General features: G+C 43.5%; 1 long non-coding RNA gene across 1 annotated transcript; it reads left to right on the forward strand.

Annotated features, from left to right (window-relative positions):
- Positions 1 to 14,777: 14,777 nt before the first annotated feature.
- LOC147001025 (uncharacterized) lies at positions 14,778 to 19,505 on the forward strand. The gene is made up of 2 exons (XR_015045350.1): positions 14,778 to 15,030; positions 18,772 to 19,505. It is a non-coding gene; the product is annotated as an uncharacterized LOC147001025 (long non-coding RNA).
- Positions 19,506 to 20,182: the final 677 nt, after the last annotated feature.

The raw sequence follows: 20,182 nt of genomic DNA on the forward strand, positions 1-20,182 counted from the left end.
GTCAACCCACTCTGGGGTAGAGTATCTGCAGAATGCCCAGCCAGTTTCACCATAGACATTTCTCAAGAGAGCTGGTAAATGGAGAAACCTAATGACCTGCCACAGACCAGCCTCAGTCAGCCCCTCTCAATCCACAGGAGAAATCAGGGTTCCGGATAGGTGGGCAAAGAGTTGGCCAGAAATGACAAACAAATACGTATACAAGGGAGTGTGATATCTGAATGTAATTTGTCAAATTGAGCACCAGACTTTTAATACAGAAGAAAATAGGGAAGTTAGGTGACACATTGGAAAGGTATAATGAGATTCCCAGATGTTTAATGACTCTAACACAAAACAGAGGAATGCAAACATAAAGACTGACAGGAACTGGGCAATAAAACAACTGAGACAAACTCAGTTCTATCTAAGGTCAGCTATATTCTTAGAAGCCAGGTGTGAGGTCTTTATACTCCCAGGGCAAGGGCTTTCACGCCCAAGTCTTGGTTCTAATTCCACTCTAGCTAACATTCTCATGAATAATGCAATACTCTAAGACCACAACCCAATCTACTTCCTAAACCATTATAAATTCCTGTATACAGGAGCGACTTGGCTTTTATTCTAAGCGATAGTGTGGGGGGACTTTCTATTAATAAGTAATGTAGTCTGCCATACATAACTATAATAAGAATTCTAAACTTACTTTGCTAATCTTGCCCTGAGGTTTCTAAGTCTATATAGTAGATAGTAATGCCTGATTTCTTTCACTATCTCTCTTACAATACTAGAGGCATTCAGAATGTCACTAAATAGGCAACATTCTTACTGAATTCCAAGCCCAGGGTCAGCTCAAGGACTAACTAGGGCATTGGTGAAGGCCAGGAAGCAAAAGTTCAATTTTGCTTAGGTATTTGGCAAGTCATTGCTTAGAGGCACCTATAATAAAACAATACTAAAAGAAAGCACACAGATCCATTCGCAAGGACAAGTTTGGAGCATTCTTTATACAGATGCCACAGTACCAGGAGACTAAGTTTCTGTGAACTTTTCGCCTCAGGACTGAATCCAGGCTTTTGGCCTGTCACTCGGGTCACTACCGGAGTGGATGTAGCAATGACCCACAGGTGTAGACTTAACCTTCATCTTTGTTGAACCAAATACAAAGGAAGTCAAATGATGGGTCTTGTGGATAAAGTGAAAACTTGACTATGACTTGATAGTAAACGATGCATTTGACTGATTATGTTTGTGTCTTAGTTAGGATTTCTATTGCAGTGAATAGACCATTGCAACTCTCATAAAGGAAAGCATTTAATTGGGTCTGCCTTACAGTTCGGAGGTTTAGTCCATTATCATTATAGCAGGAAGCAAGGTGGCACACAAGCAGACATGGTGCTGGAGAGGTAGCTGAGAGTTCTGCATCTAGATTGCCAGGAGGCAGACAGAGAGAGAGCCACTGGGCCTGACTTGATCATTTGAAGCCCAAAGCCCACCCTCAGTGACACACTTCCTCCAACAAGATCACTCCTACTTCAACAAGGCCATACTTACTTCACCAAGACCACACCTACTCTAACAAGGCCACACCTACTTCAACAAGACCACACCTCCTAATGCTACTCCCTAAGCATTCATATATGAGTCTATGGGGACCATTCTTATTCAAACCACCACAGTTTGTGACAATAATATTGTGATGGGAATATCAGCAATTCTTGCTGAATATTTGCAGATTAAATGATGAGCACAGTTGAGCTTGCAGAAAGTTTATGTAGAAAAGGCACAGGGGAGATATAATGAAGCAAGCTTATTCTGAATAAATTATTAATAAGGCTCATTTGAATGTGGGGCAATGTAGGTCCTCACCTCAGGAAACACTGTGAAGACCCCCAGTGGATGTCCAAAATGAGAACAGTACTGAATTCTACATATACAATGTATGTAGAACACCTATGATAAAGTTTAACATGTAAAATAAGCACTGTGGAGACATTCATCAGCAATAATAAAACAGAACATGTATACTATGCTGACTAGCTTTTGTCATTCTCACACAAACTAGAGTTACCTGGGTGAAAGGAACCCCAATTAAGTAGTTTCCTCCATCAGATTGCCCTGTGAGCATGTCTGGGTGACATTTTCTTTTTTCTTTTCTTTTTTCTTCTTTATATGAAAGACATTTTTATTATCCAGTCATCAGTTGACATTCTCTTGATTAATGATTGATATGGTTGTCTGAGCCCACTACGTTGGTGTCAGCCCCAGGCAGGTGGCCATGTGTTGTATTAAAGAGTAAGCTGAGAAAGCCAGGGGGAACAAGCCAGTACATTTGGCTTCTCCCTGGTCTCTGCTTTAGTTTTTGCCTCCAGGTCCCTTCTCGTGTACCTGCCCTGACGTCTCTCAATGATGGCTAACATGGAAGTATGAAATGAAATTAAACCATTTCTCCCCAAGTTGCTTTTGGTCAAGATGTTTTATTGGAGCAACAAGAATACAGACAAGTATGTGTGCATGTGTGAGTACATATGTATATGTGTGTGCATGTGTACATATGTATGCGTATGTGCATGCATGTGTATGAGTGTGTGCATATGTGTTCATGTGTGTGTACTGTAATTAAAGTTATGTAAATCTTAGAGTTTACTTCTGAAATTTTCCACTTATGGCTTCCAGACCTCAGTTGACTACTGGAGGAGAAAGTGAAAGGACACATGGAGGGGACACGTCCATGACAGTCTTCTGTTAGCGATGCCTTGGGTAAACTCCATGGGGGAATAAACATGAAAAGGCAAGGACCAGTGCTTACTCAGGTGGGTTTGGTTGGATATACCCACACAGCTCTTCCCTTACAGGCTCAGGGTGTGAGGATCTGTCTGTTTGCCACACCCTTCCCAAATAAGAACCACAAGCCCTGAATTAACTTGTCATAACGGCTGTGTTTCTTTTATGTTGAATTTAAAATCCTACACCATTTCTACAACTGCTACATTTTGGAAAGTGGCGTGAGCTAAAGGCTTCCCCAAGCACCATGCAGATGCAACACAGCGTAATTGTAGCCTTTATGTGAGCACAGGAGTTGCCAGTTCCTTTCAAACTTGCATCGTATTGATTGCTCACCAAAGCACTCGCAGGCTGAGAAAGCATCTTCAGCATCCTTCAGACAAGGGAGGAAAAGACATCGGAGTGTGTGCAGCCATTAATTGGTAGGAGACAAAGTCATAGTCTTGGGCTTGCTGTCTAATTGGTCTCCTCTAAATAATGGTGCTTCCTTGGAGATTGATATTTTAGTTTAGTGATGCGGTAAGATAAAAATATATTTTGTCATTGTATAAATAAGAAGTGAGATAAATATGATGTAAATGATAAGATTTAACAGCTGTTTCATTGAGAGTGGTGTGTGTGTGGTATGATGTGTGTGTGGTATGGTATGGTATGTGGTGTGTGTATAGATGGTGGCTAGTGTGTGTGTGTGTGTGTAGTGTATGGTCTATGTGTTTATTGTATTTTTTGTGTAGTGGTATGTATGGTGAGTGGTATGTGTGTGTGTGATATGTGGTGTATGTGTATTTGAGTAAATGTGGTATGTTTATATGGTGTGTGTGTGTGTATGTGTGATGCGCATATAGAGGTCAAAAATCACTGTTTTTCTTTTGTTTTCAATTTTATTTTTTTTAACCACGGTTTTTCTCAACCATTCTCCAACTTATTTTTTTGAGACAGGGGCTTTCACTGAACAAAGAGCTCCTGAATTCATCTCGGCTAGCTGGCCATGAAGCCGCAGCGATCCTCAGGTATCTGCCTCCCCAGTGCTAAGATAGGCTTACACCACCATTTTAACCAGCCATATTTTAATGTGGGATCTGGGAACTGGACTCAGGTCCTTTTGCTCACACAGGCAGCACTTTACAGAGCAAGCCATCTTCCCAACAGCAGCTCGATTATTTTAAAGTCTTTCCGCCCCCCCCCCAAGCTGTGGTTCATAGATCTTCCATAAATTTTAAGTGCTCTCAATATCTTCAGAACAAAAGTTAAACTCTGGAGTGGTGGAGACAAACTTTCCACTGGGCAGGCAGAAGGTGATTCCTGGCACATCAGCCAGGGCTGTGCTTCCTCCATGGCTAAGCTCCAAGGGCTTCCGCTCTGTCATCCTGTCACCCTCTGTTCTTTGGATTTTATTCCTGACAAAGTTCATCTTCATGAGGTTCAGGAAGTACCACAGAATGCACAGATGTTAAAGAAAAATGCTAGCCAAAACTCCACCATGGAAAATAGAACCCAACTTAGGAGCAGAAATGTCTGTGCAGTCGTGGCCTATCTACCCAGTTCTCTCAGTTTATAAGTGCCTTGCAGGGTTTTCCTTAAACAATATAAGATGAGGAGGGATCAAAACCAAGAAAATAAAACAAGCCTACAAACCAGGGGGGGGGGTCATCTGAAGGAAAGCCAGCAGGCTGTGTAAAGGTAGCAGGTGGTTGAAAAGCAAATGAGGGTCTGATAAAAGATGGATCAGCTGGGTTGAATCCCTAGAAAGCTGGAGACACACAGTAGAAGTCAAATCTATTAGAGACCATAAGGAATATTCTCCAAATAAAATCAGTGCTGTGGTGGAAAAAACATCTGCCTGCAAGGAACAAATAACTGGTATTTACTTAAGTAGTAAAGGTATTTAATAATTATTTCACGTCACATCCAGTTTGGTGCACAGACTTAGAAGTGCCACCCTTCCCACCGTCATCCTTTCTGAGCAGGACTTTGATGTTCCCGCTTGTTTCTCCATATTGCAAAATGACTGCCTCTTCTCTTCTCTTCCCATCCCCTCTATGTCCTGCTCTGTCCCCTCTCTTTCTTTGCCCCTACTCCCTCCTTAACTCACCTTCCCATGCCCCCAAATAAACTCTATTCTATACTAGGCATGTTGTATGGCTGGTACCTCGGGGGGTGAGGGTGATGGGGAGGAGTGATGCCTCAAAATGGGCCCGCTGAGGAACCCCCTTCCACCGCACCATACTGTGCTCTACAAAACATATCCTTGGCTTTGCAAAACACATCACAAGGACTCATCATTCCACATGAAATTCTATCACTAATTTCTTTTACTATTCTTGTGATTAAATATGTTTGAGGACAGCCATTTTCAGTTATGATTCCAGGAAGGAGAAGACTTAAAGCTGGGCTCTGGACAAGGGAGGGGAGACTCTGACCCCCAGAGATTATACACAGCCCAAGCCCTCCCCTGGCTCTGCCCTCAGGTAGCTTCTGCTGCAGCTGATGGGAAACAGACTTGAAGCAGTCCACAGCATGAGGCAGCAGTCTACTTACTAGGTTTATTACTGGCACATGATAACTAGACATATACAGGGGGTGCTCTGTGCATTGAGAACCTTCTAAATCCTGCTAGCTGCTTACAATATATAGTGGGTTGTTGTGGACTATATTTGCCAGAATAAAGCCAGCATTGTCCAGCCTGAAGGGCCTTGGAGGAGTGCAGACTTGTGTGGATGCTTCTAGCTGTGTGTGCATGCCCTGCTGGGTGGCTCCACTCACAAGCTAAGTGGCTGTAGTGAGGCCAGAAGCAAAGGAGACTGGCAGTGTCCTGTGAGAATGTCTGTCCTCCACTCAGAGAGCACAGAGCTGAGGCAGTAGGAGTAACACTAGCAGTGGTAAATTTGGCCTGGACCGTAACTCCTGGGATGTGGAAAGAAGGAGGGGCTGAGGAAGGTCCTGAGACCAGGGTTGGCTGCCTGATAGAGCCTCTGTCACTCACATGTATGCAGGCACATGGCCCTCAACATGGCTACTTTCCTCATCTCTGCTGTAGGGAGGTGCTAAGGAGAAGTGGGACTGAAGTCAGACCAGAAAGAAATGCACAGATTCCCCAGACTGGGAGCCTTTGAGCCATTCAACCCTGCCACAGTCTGCCCAAGATCCCAAGTCTCACACTCAAGTTGTAAAATAACAGTCTGCATAGAGCCTATCAGTGGCCTCCCTCAGACTTTAAACCGTTTCTATCCCATTTACACGATCTACTACAGAATGGAGGCGGCTTTCAGAATGGGAGAGTCCATATATGTTCAGTATAGAGTCTATTAAAAAACAATAAGAGCCTGGTGTGGTGGTGCCTCCTTGGAATCCAACAACAGGGAGAATGGATAGTTGGAAGCCATAGTAAGAGCATGTTTCAGATTCAGCTCTTGGCTCTAAAAAGCCTAACTTCCCATTGGCTGGCTTCCATGTTGGAGAAGATTAAATTGGAGGTGGGAGTAGGTGGCATTAGATTGCTTTTGGGACATTCCTGAGAAACATAAGCTTGTAGGCATCCCTGGAACGCTCCAATACATTACTGTTAAACTGAGGGGAGCTCCCACATTTTTGGGGGGTGGGGGCTTCGGTTGCACTTCTGTCCCCTAGAGACTCTTGGTGGCTATTTGGTGACATCTATGTGGTAGAGAATTCTTCCATTTTTATGCTCTCTTCCCAGGGGTGATCATCAGGATTTGATACCTGGATGTGCTTTTACGACCTCTGAGAGTCACTCAGCTTAGTTTGGACTGTGTTCCTACCCTGTAGAAGAGCTGGCCTAAGCCTGGGCTGAGTCCTGAAGGCCTTATTTATGTATGGTCGTCTCTCACAAGGCTCTCATAAACAGGGAGCATTCCCTTCCCATACTTTCTGCCCAAACATTCTCTGACGCACAGGGCTCAGCACTCACCTGCCTTCCCAGGTATGTGTGAGTTGGGAACCTGCAAGAGCCCTACTATCTGAGCCCTGACTTTTTGGTGGAGGAACTTCACATCAGAGATGCTTGGATGCTCCCCTCTCCTGCTCATAGTGTAGACATCTGCTCTCTGGACTAGGGGACCTTCCGGTGTGAGATCTGGGGCATTCATACCAAATAGCTACAGGGTGGGCTGTGGAGTTGGTGTGGGTGGGGCAGAGAAGAGTACTGGGCTTGGGACTGTGAAATCCTGGAGTCATCTCTCTTTCCTTGAGTCCAACAACAAGGGCTGTTTGCTGAAAGAGAAACAGCTGTTTATTAAGCTCTGACCGTATACCACATGTGCTACTAAGCATATTTGCATTTCCCTAACTTGAAAACACCAACTCTAGCTTTGAAGGGTGGTTGGGAGAGCAAAGGATTCTAATGACTTTTTATTGCCTACTATTTCCTCTGCTAAGCCATAACCTTTGACACCATTCTTCATCCCAGACCTTCACTTCCATGCTTATAGTCCCAATGCCCTTTGTACCTCATCCTGACTTGAAGACCAAATGGATCTCTGGGTAGTCACAGCAGAAAACCAAAATGGAATCTCTATTTATCATGCATCCAACAATCAACTTGACATAAAGCATAGGCCTGAAACTCTGTAAGACAATTTAGAAATACTTCAAGATAATGGCATAGACAGTGAATCTTGGGTGACTCCAAAGGACAGATCACAAAATCTTGACAAATGTGATTATGTCAAGCTACAAGCTGCATAGTGAAAGAAGTAATGAACAAAACAGACAACTACAGAATGAGAGAAAATATTTACTAAATACTCATCTGGTAAAGGATTAGTATACAGAATATATACCTCAAAATTACAAATAAAAGCCTCCAGGCAATCTGATCTTAAGATGAACAAATTATCAGTACAGATACTTCTCAAAAGAGACCTAAGCAGCTTGCTAGACAGTGTTGGCTCACACCTTCAATTCCAGCAGCACTCAGGAGACAGAGGCAGGTGGATAGCTGTGAGTCTAAAGCCAGCCTGGTCTACAAAGTAAGTTCCAGGATAGCCAAGGCTACTCAGAAACCCAGTCTCCACAAACCAAACCAAACCAAACCAAACCAAACCAAACCAAACCAAACCAAACCAAACCAAACCAAACCAAACCAAACCAAAGAAATATAAACAGCCAAGGGACACAAGCTAAAGCGCTTAGTGCTGCCCTCATTTGGTGTAGATTGGAACTACAAGAAGACACCTCTTAGCCCAACTAGACCCATTACTACCAAAACTTTTTAAAAATTAAGATACTGATGAAAATGAGGACAAGTAAGGCCTTCCATCCTCTATTGGTGACAACATGAACTTGTACGGCCACAATGGAGAGCAGCATGGAGACTCCTCAAAATGCTAAAACTAGAACAACCATAGGATCCAGCTATCCCAGTCCTTGGTGTATATGGAAAGGGTGTGAAATCGATATGACAGAAGAGATATGGGCATAGCCAGTTATACAGCAAGGCTATTCATGTGTGAAAGCAGCCTAGTGCTCAAAGTAGAAGTGTGAATGAATGTAGTACACACGCATGTGCACACACTGGCACATGCACGCCCACACACATGTACATTCATAACAGAATGCTACTAAGACATGAAGAAAAGTAAAACTCATTTATAGCAAAATGGATAGAATTGGAGGACATTATGTTGAAGAAAATGAGCCAAAAATACAGAAAGATACTACATCCTATGTAGAAACAAAGAAAAGTTGACCTGAAAGTAAATTATCAATTTTGGAGAAGAGTGAATGGAATCAGTGCATGTGTAGAAAGACCTCAGTGAGCCTCGTTAATATGCACAACTAATGTAAGTGAATCAAAAGTAACAGACAATGATTATAAGCAGAGAGAAGTCTGCCAAGAGACTGCGTGAAGGTCTCAGCTCTTCTCTGCTTGCTTTTGTAGCTACAGTTTCAGAAGCAATCTGAATTCCTGAGGGTGTCCCCAGCCATGTCCTTTGGGGCACAGAGACCAGATGGCTTCGCTAGCACCCAGCACTGAGGCTCTGAAGGAGACAGGGATGCTTCAGGGAGGCTCTGCAGCTCCTCCATCCCAGCCAGCCCTCATCCCAAGGCTGGAGTTAGGGACCTTCATTATGGCAATTTCTTCCAGCCAAGCTGAATGCATCCCTGCAAGCACTAAAGCCACTTCGTGTATTGTAAACACAATCTAGCTATGAGAACAAATAGGCTTTTATGAAAAAAATTATATGAGTATACTTTATTTTAAAGAAATTCAAAATATAAAAAGCTGAATTTATAATAATGCCTTGTGAAGCAATATCTTGACTCTTTGAACATTCATCACTGCAGAATTCTTTCTGGCTTAAAACCTGTCAGAGGGATTAATAGAAAGAAAGACTTCATTTATTCTAGTGGACTTTAAACAGTTCCGTGTAACAGTGGAATTTCTCTGGGAAAATGTCCTAGGGCTCACCTTACCTAGTTTCCAGCATCTACTTGAAAAATAACAAATAGAATGGAAACACCAAACTCCAGCGCACCTCTGTCTGTTCCCTATGTACAAGGGTATGTTTGGTGAAAGAGTTCTATGACCACAGTAATTTTCACAATGTATGGACCAGTCTGTGGTCCACAGCTTTTTACTACATGTCAAGGCACCTGACATAAAGATCTGCAAGACTGATTTTGGCTCATGGTTACTTGGCTCTGTTGTTTGGAGGACTGTGGTGAGGATCGGTGTCCAGAGTGCAGCTTCTCATCTCGTGGTGGCCTGGAAGCACAGAGAAGGGCAGAGACAGAGTTCCAATATCCTCTTCTAGGGTACACATCAATTGACATAACTTTCTCCTAGCCGGCCAACCTGCAAATGGTTTTACTTCATGCTAGTAGCACTACTGGCTGCATCCTAGACCTTTAGTATGCGTTCCCTATAAGAACACTCCAGATACAAAGTGTAGCACAATCTGCCATGGTCTGCCCCACAGATGAGAGGTCGGAGATACATGAGATAGTCATTGCTAGCTATTTCCTTTAAATTGAAATGTTCTGTCCAGGTGGAGGTCCTATATGCTTGGGAAGTAAACAAAATTCACAAGTCTCAAGAAATTTCCTCAAAGAAGATACACTAGGCTCCCCTGCAGGGTTATTCAGGCTGTACCATTGTTGGGGAGAGGAGACTCCCCAGCCAAGTGACCTGTGAGTCTTGGCAGGGAGCTACCTGGTTTAGTTTTGTGAGTTCTCACCATGCTGGGGTGGGCTTTGGGATAACTCAGCTGCCTTTGACACACTCATGTGCCTTTGTGTGACCCCAGTACACTAGGCTAGACCTGGCTGGGATCATTTCTTTAGTCTGACCTCTGTATTCTCTCTGGGTTGGGTAGACGATTGTTCAAGTCTCCTGAGGAAATGCTTTACAACAGACCTGATCAGAACCATAAAGCGAATCCACATGCCTCACTTCCTGTCTTTCCACTATTAAAGGCTGGATAGGACCAGACATGCTATCCATATGTGTGGAGATATCCCACTGAGCCTCATTAATATTTATACTTAATGTAACTGAATCAAAAATAAGAGAAAATTATTCCAAGCAGAGAAATGCTGGCCATCTGCATGTCTGGAGAGACCATAGAGGTAAATTAAGCGCATACACATTAAAAAAAAAATCAGCAACTTACCCATCAGAATAAAAGACAGGATCATTGAAAGCACAACACAGATTCACGAACATGTCATTTTGGAATGGAAGTTTAAAAGCTCCAAAGGTATTATTTTTTAAAGATTTAATTCAGCTTTTAAAGATTCATCCATGTATTTACTTGTGTGTATAGATACACGTGTGTATATGCATGTGTGCACATCTGTGCAGAGAGGCAAAAGAAGTCATTGAATGGCCTCTTCTAACACTTACCACCCTTTCCTTTGAACCAGGGCCTCTCTCTGAACCCAAGGATCATGTTTCCTTAGCTAGACTGAAAGCCATCAAACTCCAGTATTCCTCCTGTCCCCTCCCTCTTGAGCTGGGGATAAAGATGTGTGCCAGTTGTCCAACTTCTTATGTGAGTACTGAGATCCAAATCCCTGTCCTTGTGGTTGTGTAGCAAACATCAGTGAGCCATCTCTCCATTCCCACATTTATTTATTTATTTATTTATTTATTTATTTATTTAGTTAGTTAGTTAGTTAGTTAGTTTGGTTTTTCAAGACAGGGTTTCTCTGTATAGCCCTGGCTGACTTGGAACTCACTTTGTAGACCAGGCTGGCTTTAGACTCACAGCTATCCACCTGCCTCTGTCTCCTGAGTGCTGCTGGAATTGAAGGTGTGAGCCAACACTGTCTAGCAAGCTGCTTAGGTCAGAAATCCTCCTGCCTCTGCCTCCCAAGTGCTGGGATTAAAGATGTGCACCACCACTGCCCAGCGTCACTCCCACATATATACAATTAAGAACAGGAATCCATATGCATGTACTTTAATAATTGATGGAGACATGTTGAAATTCAGACAAAGCATTTGTGGATAAGAACTTCAAAGATTCCACTTGGTTTTTTGTTTCATTTTGTTTGCTTGTTTCTGTTAGGTATTTTAGTCATTTTATCTCTCCTGGTAGTATTTGTATACTTAATTTGTTTAAAAGGTTATTTTGACAATTAAGAATAGGAAGACAAATAACAAATTGTCTCCTGGCCAAATTATTAAAAAATTCAGAACTAGTAGAATTTTACTCTGTTCACACCAAAAATGGGAAAAGAGGAAGCATCTTCTTCTATACCTCTGTCTGTCTGTCTGTCTGTCTGTCTGTCTGTCTCTCTCTCTCTCTTACACACACACACACACACACACACATACACACGCACATCTTGAGTCTCTCAATGTTAGTCTATCAGTATCATCTTGTTTTTTTTTTTTTTATTTCCTATGACCCTGCTAAAGGAGTATCATGAAAGTCCACGAGTGAGTGATCTTTCTTTAAGATTCCTTAGGGTCAGATTGGGCTAGGGACATACCAATCTCAGGGATAAAGTACTTGCTTGACCATGCCAAGGGCAACTGGGCAACCCTACCTGCAGGGATCAGCATGGTGGATCAGGAATTATCCCAAAGAAAGAAGCAAGGACTGAAACACTCACAGGATTTCAGACAAGCTCATTGTGGCATTCCCTGAAGGATGGTAGAGACACATTCTTATGCCTGGATCAAAGGATGGTATTACCTCTATGTTAGGAGCTGAGGTAGAAAAAAAAAGATGTAGAAAAAAATATGATATTCTAACTCTATCTCAGGAGTATCTCTCTGGATGAAAATTAAGCTCCAAACCAGGGATCAGTAAAGAAGGGATTTCCATCACTGTCCAACCTCCATTTGAACTTCTTTTGGGCAACCCTCACAGTCCCTGTTTCAAGCATTACCAGATGTCTCTAAAGAATTCCCTGCACTATTGAACTAAAGATCATTTTTCTAACAGTGTGTAACCCACCAAATAGCTCTATGGAATTTTCTGTCACTGAGAGACTTTTTTAAAGCATATATTTCAAGTTAGACACAGCAGGGGTAGAGCTACATGACCCTGTTTGTCACCTGTGGTGACATTAATGATCATGGTAATTGGAATTTGACAGAACAGCTCCTGCTTTCCATGGCCCCTGTGGGCTCTATATCACGTGTAAAGTCACCTTCCACGTTGCTGTTAATGGTGTTGACATGTGTGCCGCTGTGAGCTATGGATAATTCAGGAGAAAGCAGCTGTGTTCTCTGGACAGCCAGAGAGCATGCACCCCTCACAACACTCCTCATGGCTAACTTCCCACTCAGCAGGGGTGGGGCCAGGAAGCTGGTGAGTGTGTATGTCAACATCAGATCAGGCTGAGGTGTAACCTAGTGGTAGGGTTCTTGGCTAGCAGTCACAGGGCTCTGGGTGCTAGCCCCAGAACCACAAGAAATCCACACTGAATGTAAAAAGATATCCTTCCCCTACACACACACACACACACACACACACACACACACACAAACATTGGCCACCGTGTCTTCCCTCTCCAGCACAGGATAAGGTTCTAGGAAGACAGTCACTGCCGTTATACAGCTCCAGGCTCCAAGAGAGACAGAGGGAAAGAAATTCAGACTACCATGTGTCAGTTGGTTTTAATTTACATTTTCCTCCTGTAATTCCACCTTTAGCCTTCACCCTCTTCTCGTGTTCGCCAAAACCACAGGAACATTTCTGCTCGCTGTTCTGGCATCTAACCCTTATCTCTGACTTACAAAGACTCACCAGCAATTCTTCTCCAGAAAGACCTGAGACTCGGGGATATTCAGCAACAGCCTGTCCCAGACAGACAGATACACACACACACACACACAGAGGCATGAACATACACATGCATGCACACACACACAAATACATACACACATACACACACACACACACATGCACGCACACTAGAGCCTTTCCAAACCCCATACCTTGTGCTACCTATTTCATTTGTCCCAGTACTTCTTGTTCCTGTTTCTTGTCTGCCTAACCCTTGGCTGAGGAGGGAGGCTCAACATTCTTTTTATTTATATGTCACATACCTAGAATTACACTTGCCAGTAAGTAAATGAATGAATGAATAAATAAATAAATAAATAAATAAATAAATAAATAAAAGTTGCTCATGATATTTGCGCCATTAATTTCAGACACATCTTACTTCTACATTTAAAAAATATTATTTTATTTTATTAAAAAAAATAAAATGCTCAGATATTCGCATAGAGAAACCTCAATATCCAATTTTCTTATTTACAGCTTATCAGAGGGCTCTATTTAGAATGCAAAGAGAAGCAAAAGGAAGTGGGGAAGGCAGTCCTTCTAGAAGGACATTGAAGAGCTTCCCCTCTGTGCTAATGAAAAGTTGAGACTACTCTATGGGGCCAGCTCTCGGTTTTCAAAGCAAAGATCTTCCATGCTATCGAGGGCTTGATACCCCCTTCTGACTTTTGGAGCTGCCCTAGAGCTCTAGTTGCCATGTATTAAACATAATTTGGTCTTCAAAAGTGACACAATGACATCTCTTGGGGCAAGACATCTAACAAATTTGGGGGATTTGTATGTATTGAGTAGGACTGCTGCCTTGGGTATGGGCTCCTGGTCAGTAGTGCTTTCTCAGAGGCAACATGCCCACTGATGTAGTGGACAAACTGTCCTCAGAGAAGGGCCTTCCAAAACCCAGCACTGATGTGCATTTGTTTAAAACGAAATGATTCTGTGAAATAAGTCAAGCACATAAAGACAAGTATGTTCCCAGCTACATGTGGAATCTAACAGATGAACATCAAGAAAATAGAATGGGACAGCGGTGTGTAAGACTTGGTAAGGGTGTTGGAAGGAAGGAAAGAGCATAGACACAAGGAGATCACCTGAGTGGAGGGTAAGGTCCAGCCCACTAGAACTCAGTTGCAACAGTGGTTGACAATAATTAACTTGAGTATTTCAAAACAACCGGTAGCCAGAGATGTGGCTGAATGTGTAAGGGAGGTTCATGGCTAAGACTGATGATCAGAGTTCCATACCAAGGGTGGAGAGAGACAGAGACAGAGACAGAGACAGAGACAGAGACAGAGAGACAGAGACAGACAGAGGGGGGAAGATGGAGAGACAAGGAGAGATAGAGATGACTTCAATCACTTGTCCCCTGACATTTTTTTACTGTGCATTTTGTGAATGTGATGGAGATGGGAAGCTCTAGTGTACATGTAAAGATCAGAGGGCAAAGTGTAGGAGTCAGCTCTCTCCTTCCTCCCTGTGGGTCCTGGTGATCCATCTCAAGTCCTCGGGCTCCAGGCAGACACCTTTACCTGCTGGACTCTCTCACAGGTTCTGATAGGATTTTGAGTGCTCCCAACACAAAGAAATAATAAAATGTCTGCAGTTGGAACAGTTATCTAAAACCCCTTCTGTCTCATGTTCCCAATCATCTCCCAGCAAGCTGGGGAGTACGGCTGCCCTGTGTCCTGTGTCCCGCTCCCAAGTACCTGTCAAGGGTTTTGATGGAAACTGTTAGAACAGAGAGAAACATAGAGAAAACTCCTGTCTTTGTAATTTGCTCTCTCTCTCTCCTGTCTGCCAGAAAATCCTGTTTGCTCTCATGGCAGGGATGGAAAGAAAGACACCCAAGGCCTTGTTGCTGATGCTCTTTAAACCTTCTGCAATTCTTCTCCACCCAGGCTATTAGGGAGGTTGGAAGCATTTGACTGAAGCTCCCAGCAACCTCATGAGTGGTCTGTTCTGTGGTCAAGGAGGATACAAAAACATCACATCATGAATGCAGGTTTGTGACAAGGACTTCTTTCAAAGCTCCTGCTATCTCTGCTTTATCTAGACACAGGGAGGAGGGCTCTACCTTGAGAACAAGCAAATTCTTCCAGAAGGCATTACTCTGTGAGCAGCAGTCTTTTTCTGGCAGCTGGTAGACTTTCTGTGGCCCAGAACAGATCTTTGTGTTCTGAATTCTGGGGTGACCAGCTTCAACTCTTGGTCACAGACAGTGGGGGCCTCCCTGCCAGGCTGGCTGCTTATGCAGTTATTTAAAACAGAGCAGCTGCAATCGAGTCAGCACTTGGAAACTGTCCAAATTCAGACCTAGCAGGTCAGAAACTCCAGCAAGTCCTGTAGGGGATTCTCATGCACACTAATGGCTGGGGAAACATACTGACATAGTCTGGCAACTAGAACAAAATGAGCTTGGAGGATCGGGTACCTCCCACTCTACACTGTGCTGACTTCCTGATTACTAGCATTTGTAGATGGAGGGCTAGCCAGGGCAGGCCAAAGTCCCCAGGGGATGATCAACAAAGAGTATTGGACAAACACCACATGCTGCAGACTTGAGATGGGTCAAGGTAAGCCATGTGATAGAGATCAAAGGGCAATGACCCCTTGGGGACTGTGAGTAGAGCTGCAGAGCGACCTGAGCCACCTGTGGCTTGGGCAGGACACAGTGTCTCTGACACTGTTGGTCCTCAGCCAGGACAGATAGAAAATGCCAGAATTTCATGGCAGACAAGCATGCCTGCATCTTTCTGTGTTTTCCTCATCTGGAAATGAAAAAGTCTCCCTGTGCCCTGTCCACTGCAGTGGTTTGTGGGAAGTAAGGGCAGAGGAGTGAAAGCTGCCAGAATTCTTCAAGTTGGAATAGCAGGTTGACAAGGGAGGTCATTTCAGTAGACATCTGTGTGCAGGGTAGTGGCGTCCATGACAGTTGCCATGAGATGAAACATACAGAGCCAAGAATGGCATGCTAGGACTGTGTTTGTTGCATAGCATGGTGCAGAGAGAACTGGCTGACTCAGCAAATACTGCATCTTAGGCTACAAGACACTGTCTGAAACAACATGACACTGACCAGACTGTTCTGGCACAGACCAGAGGAGCAAAGGACAAGGACAATCTAGAAGGCAGTGCCCAGTGGGATTTCCGTTGTTATAGCTCCACGACCTCGTGTGTGACAGGGTGACCCATTAGAATGATAGCAACAAGATTCAGGTACAAGAAGGGAGTAGTTCAGGCTTCTCAATAGTCACATTCTCCTGCCTCAGCTCATGAGAAAATAAAAGAACAATCTAACGGGGCCCAGTGCTCCTCTTTCTCCCAGAATCCCCTGTGTTAAATTGGCTCCTATTCCTCAAGAATTCAGCTCAAGGTGGGCAGGGGGATCAAAAGCCTAATGGTCAGATTCCAGCTTAGCCTAGCTTCAGCTATCAGTTTCCCTCATTCTTCCTGGGAATCCAGGCACTTATATGTCCTGTGTGACTGACAGAACTTAGGTCAAATGAGCATTCCTTTGGTAGCTCACTTACTTGCTCTTTGCATACCTGGCAAGTATTGTATTGGATAGTGCAGGGGCACTGATGAGCTAAACAGACACATTCTCACCCTTGGGGATGGGAGTTGTCAGCAGAGGCACCTAGATGTCAATCACACAGGTCAGTCCATTTTCTTAAGAATTCTGTTGCTGGGTGTTACCTCCACGACAGATCTTACTTTCAGAGCCCATCAGATTTAAATTGATTGCCTTCCACCCATTATTGTGTGACCTTGGGAGTTCCTTCCAAATCCATTTTCTTTTCTTTTCTTTTTTTGGGGATCCCCTGTAAGATGCAGTTGTACATACAATACTTGACTTCACAGATCATGAGGAATAAACACACTGTGCTGGACTGTGGGAACCCTCACATTCAGCACATCGCTGTGTTCTAGGCACTGTTGTAAGCTCTTTAGGTATACTTCCCACTTGATTCTCATGGCAGCATAGTGGTAAAGGGACTCAAACCCTTTCAGCCTCATAGGTGAGGAAACTGGGGTGTGGTCAGATAGCATGAATGGGCACGGCTGTCTGTTCTTCTGCTCTCTGTGCCTACGCACTGATCATAACCCTCCTGTGCCACTCCCATTGTGACTCCCAAGACTCTGATTCTGTTTATCTTACAGAATCAGAGAGCTCTTCAAAATGGCTCCAGAATCCTGCTGGCTGGCCACAGACTGACTCAAGGTGAACTTCTCTCCCCTAAGGTAGCCAGCAGCCCAGAAATCACTGGACTTTCAGGAATGTGCTCTCCCACTGTGGAGATAAGCTCCCTGAGGACAGGTGACCTTTGTTAAGCAACCATGGCACTTATTTCCTACATACTGTCACAGAAGTGGCTCTGGTCTCCTGATCCAGAGGCAGCAGCGACTTCTTGGTAGCCTCAGGGAATTAATTGTTTTACTTTCTGAGCAACAACCACAGGAGGTTAGGAGGTCAGGAAGAAGCACCTTTTAGAAGACTATTTTTGGCTAACATCCTCTTATCAATGAGTACATACCATATGTGTTCTTTTGTGACTGAGTTACCTCACTCAGGATGATATTTTCTAGTTCCATCCATTTGCCTAAGAATTTTATGAATTTATTGTTTTTAATAGCTGAGTCATATACCATTGTGTAAATGTACCACGTTTTCTGTATTCATTCCCCTGTTGAAGGACATCTGGGTTCTTTCCAGCTTCTGGCTACTATAAATAAGGTTACTATGAACATAGTGGAGTGTGTGTCCTTGTTATATGTTGGAGCACCTTTTTGGACCTCAGGTAATATTATGTCCAATTTTCCAAGGAACTGCGGAACTGATTTCCAGAGTGGTTGTAACAGCTTGCAATCCCACCAACCTTTCTCCACATCCTCACCAGCATCTGCTGTCACCTGTGTTTTTGATATTAGCCATTCTGACTGGTGTGAGGTGGAATCTCAGGGTTGTTTTGATTTGCATTTCCTGTGACTAAGGATGTTGAACATTTCTTTGGGTGCTTTTCAGCCATTTGGTATTCCTCAGTTGAGAATTCTTTGTTTAGCTCTGTACCCCATTTTTAATAGGGATATTTGGTTCTCTGGAGTCTAACTTCTTGAGTTCTTTGTATATATTCGATATTAGCCCTCTATCAGATGTAGGGTTGGTAAAGAGCTTTTCCAAAACTATTGGTTGCCATTTTGTCCTGTTGACAGTGTCTTTTGTGTTTTAAAAGCTTTGCAATTTTATGAGGTCCCATTTGTCAATTCTTGATCTGAGAGCACAAACCATTGGTGTTCTGTTTAGGAAATTTTCCTCTGTGCCCATGTGTTCGAGACTCTTCCCCACTTTCACTTCTTTTAGTTTCAGTGTATCTGGATTCATGTGGAGGTCCTTGATCTACTTGGACTCGAGCTTTGTGCAAGGAGATCAGAATGTATCAATTTGCATTCTTCTATATGCTGACCACCAGTTGAAGGAGCACCATTTCTTGAAAATGCTGTCTTTTTTTCCACTAGATGGTTTTAGCTCCTTTGTCAAAGATCAAGGGATCATAGGTGTGTGGATTCATTTCTGGGTCTTCAGTTTTATTCCGTTTATCTACCTGCCTGTCTCTGTTCCAATACCATGCAGTTTTTATCACAATTGCTCTGTAGTACAGCTTGAGGTCAAGGGATGGTGATTCCCCCAGCAGTTCTTTTATTGTTGAGAATAGTTTTTGCTATCCTGGGTTTTTTGCTATTCCAGATCACGTGAAGCTCAAGGAGAAGGAAGATCAAAGTGTGAGTGCTTTGGTTCTTCTTGAAGGAGGAACAAAATACTCATGGGAGGAAATTTGAAGACAAAGTATGGAGTAGAGACTGAAGGAAAGGCGAAAGGCCATCCAGAGACTACCCTACCTGGGGCTCCATCCCATAAACAGATATCAAACTCAGACACTATTGTGGATGCCAAGAAGTGCTTGCTGACAGGAGCCTGATATAGCTGTCTCCTGAGAGGTTCTTCAGAGCCTGGCAAATACAGATGCTTGCAGCCAACCATTGGACTGAGCATGGGGTCTCCAATGGAGGAGTTAGAGAAAGAACTGAAGGAGCTGAAGGGATTTTCAACCCATAGGAAGAACAACAATATCAACCAACCAGACCCCTCCCCCAGAGCTCCCAGAAACTAAACCACCAACCCAAAGAGAATACATGGAGGGCCCCATGGCTCCAGCCGCATCTGTAGCAGAGGATGTCCTTATTGGACACCAATGAGAGGAGAGGCCCTTGGTCCTTGGAAGGCTCCATGCCCCAATGTAGGAGAATGTCAGGGTGGGGAGGTGGAAGTGGGTAGGCAGGTGGGTGGGGGCACACCATCATAGAAGCAAGGGGGGGAGGATGGGATAGGGGGTTTCCAGAGGGGAAACCAGAAAAGGGGATAACATTTAAAATGTAAATAAATAAAATATCCAATAAAAAAATCTTTAAAAAAATAAAAAAGAAAGAAAACTCTTTTAGACATGGTGCTGGTCTTTTGATGTTACGGGTGTTATTTCCCAGAGGTGCACACAGACCTAGGCTCTACAGTGTACAGTATTCTCTATATGCATGGACTCTGCATACATAGTCACAATTCAACCATCCACCAGCTATATAGTTCCAATTGCCAAGTTAGAGTGGAAATGGCGTTACACGCCTTTGTCTTTCAGTCTGTCATACATGTAGACAGAGGATTCTCTTATCATTGATATAGTAACAACTCTTCATACAGTACTTACACTATTTTAGGAAAATAAGTCATATAAAGATGAGTTCAAGTATTCAGAAGGATGTGTGTGGGCCATAAGAAAATGCTTCACCTTTTCCTTTAAATTTTTTCATTTATATATTTATCACTGTGTGTGCACAAGTAAGTGTGTGTGTGTGTGTGTGTGTGTGTGTGCGCGCGCGCGCGCGGGTGCGTGTGCACAAGCGCGCACAAGCACGAGCGCATCGCTTCAGCTAACCTTTTCCTATGAGAGACTTGATAACCCATGAATTTTGGTAGCTACTGTGGATCTTGAAGCCAATGCCTCCGGGATACTGAGAGATGAGTACAGATACTTTTGATTTTATGAGGATGATGGGACAAAGTGATTGGAGTATCCCATGGACAATAAACACATCAAATAGTGAAG

The sequence above is a fragment of the Mus caroli genome, unplaced genomic scaffold (assembly GCF_978045245.1).
Source record: "Mus caroli unplaced genomic scaffold, Mus_caroli_1 scaffold_15, whole genome shotgun sequence".
NCBI classification, from domain to species: domain Eukaryota; kingdom Metazoa; phylum Chordata; class Mammalia; order Rodentia; family Muridae; genus Mus; species Mus caroli.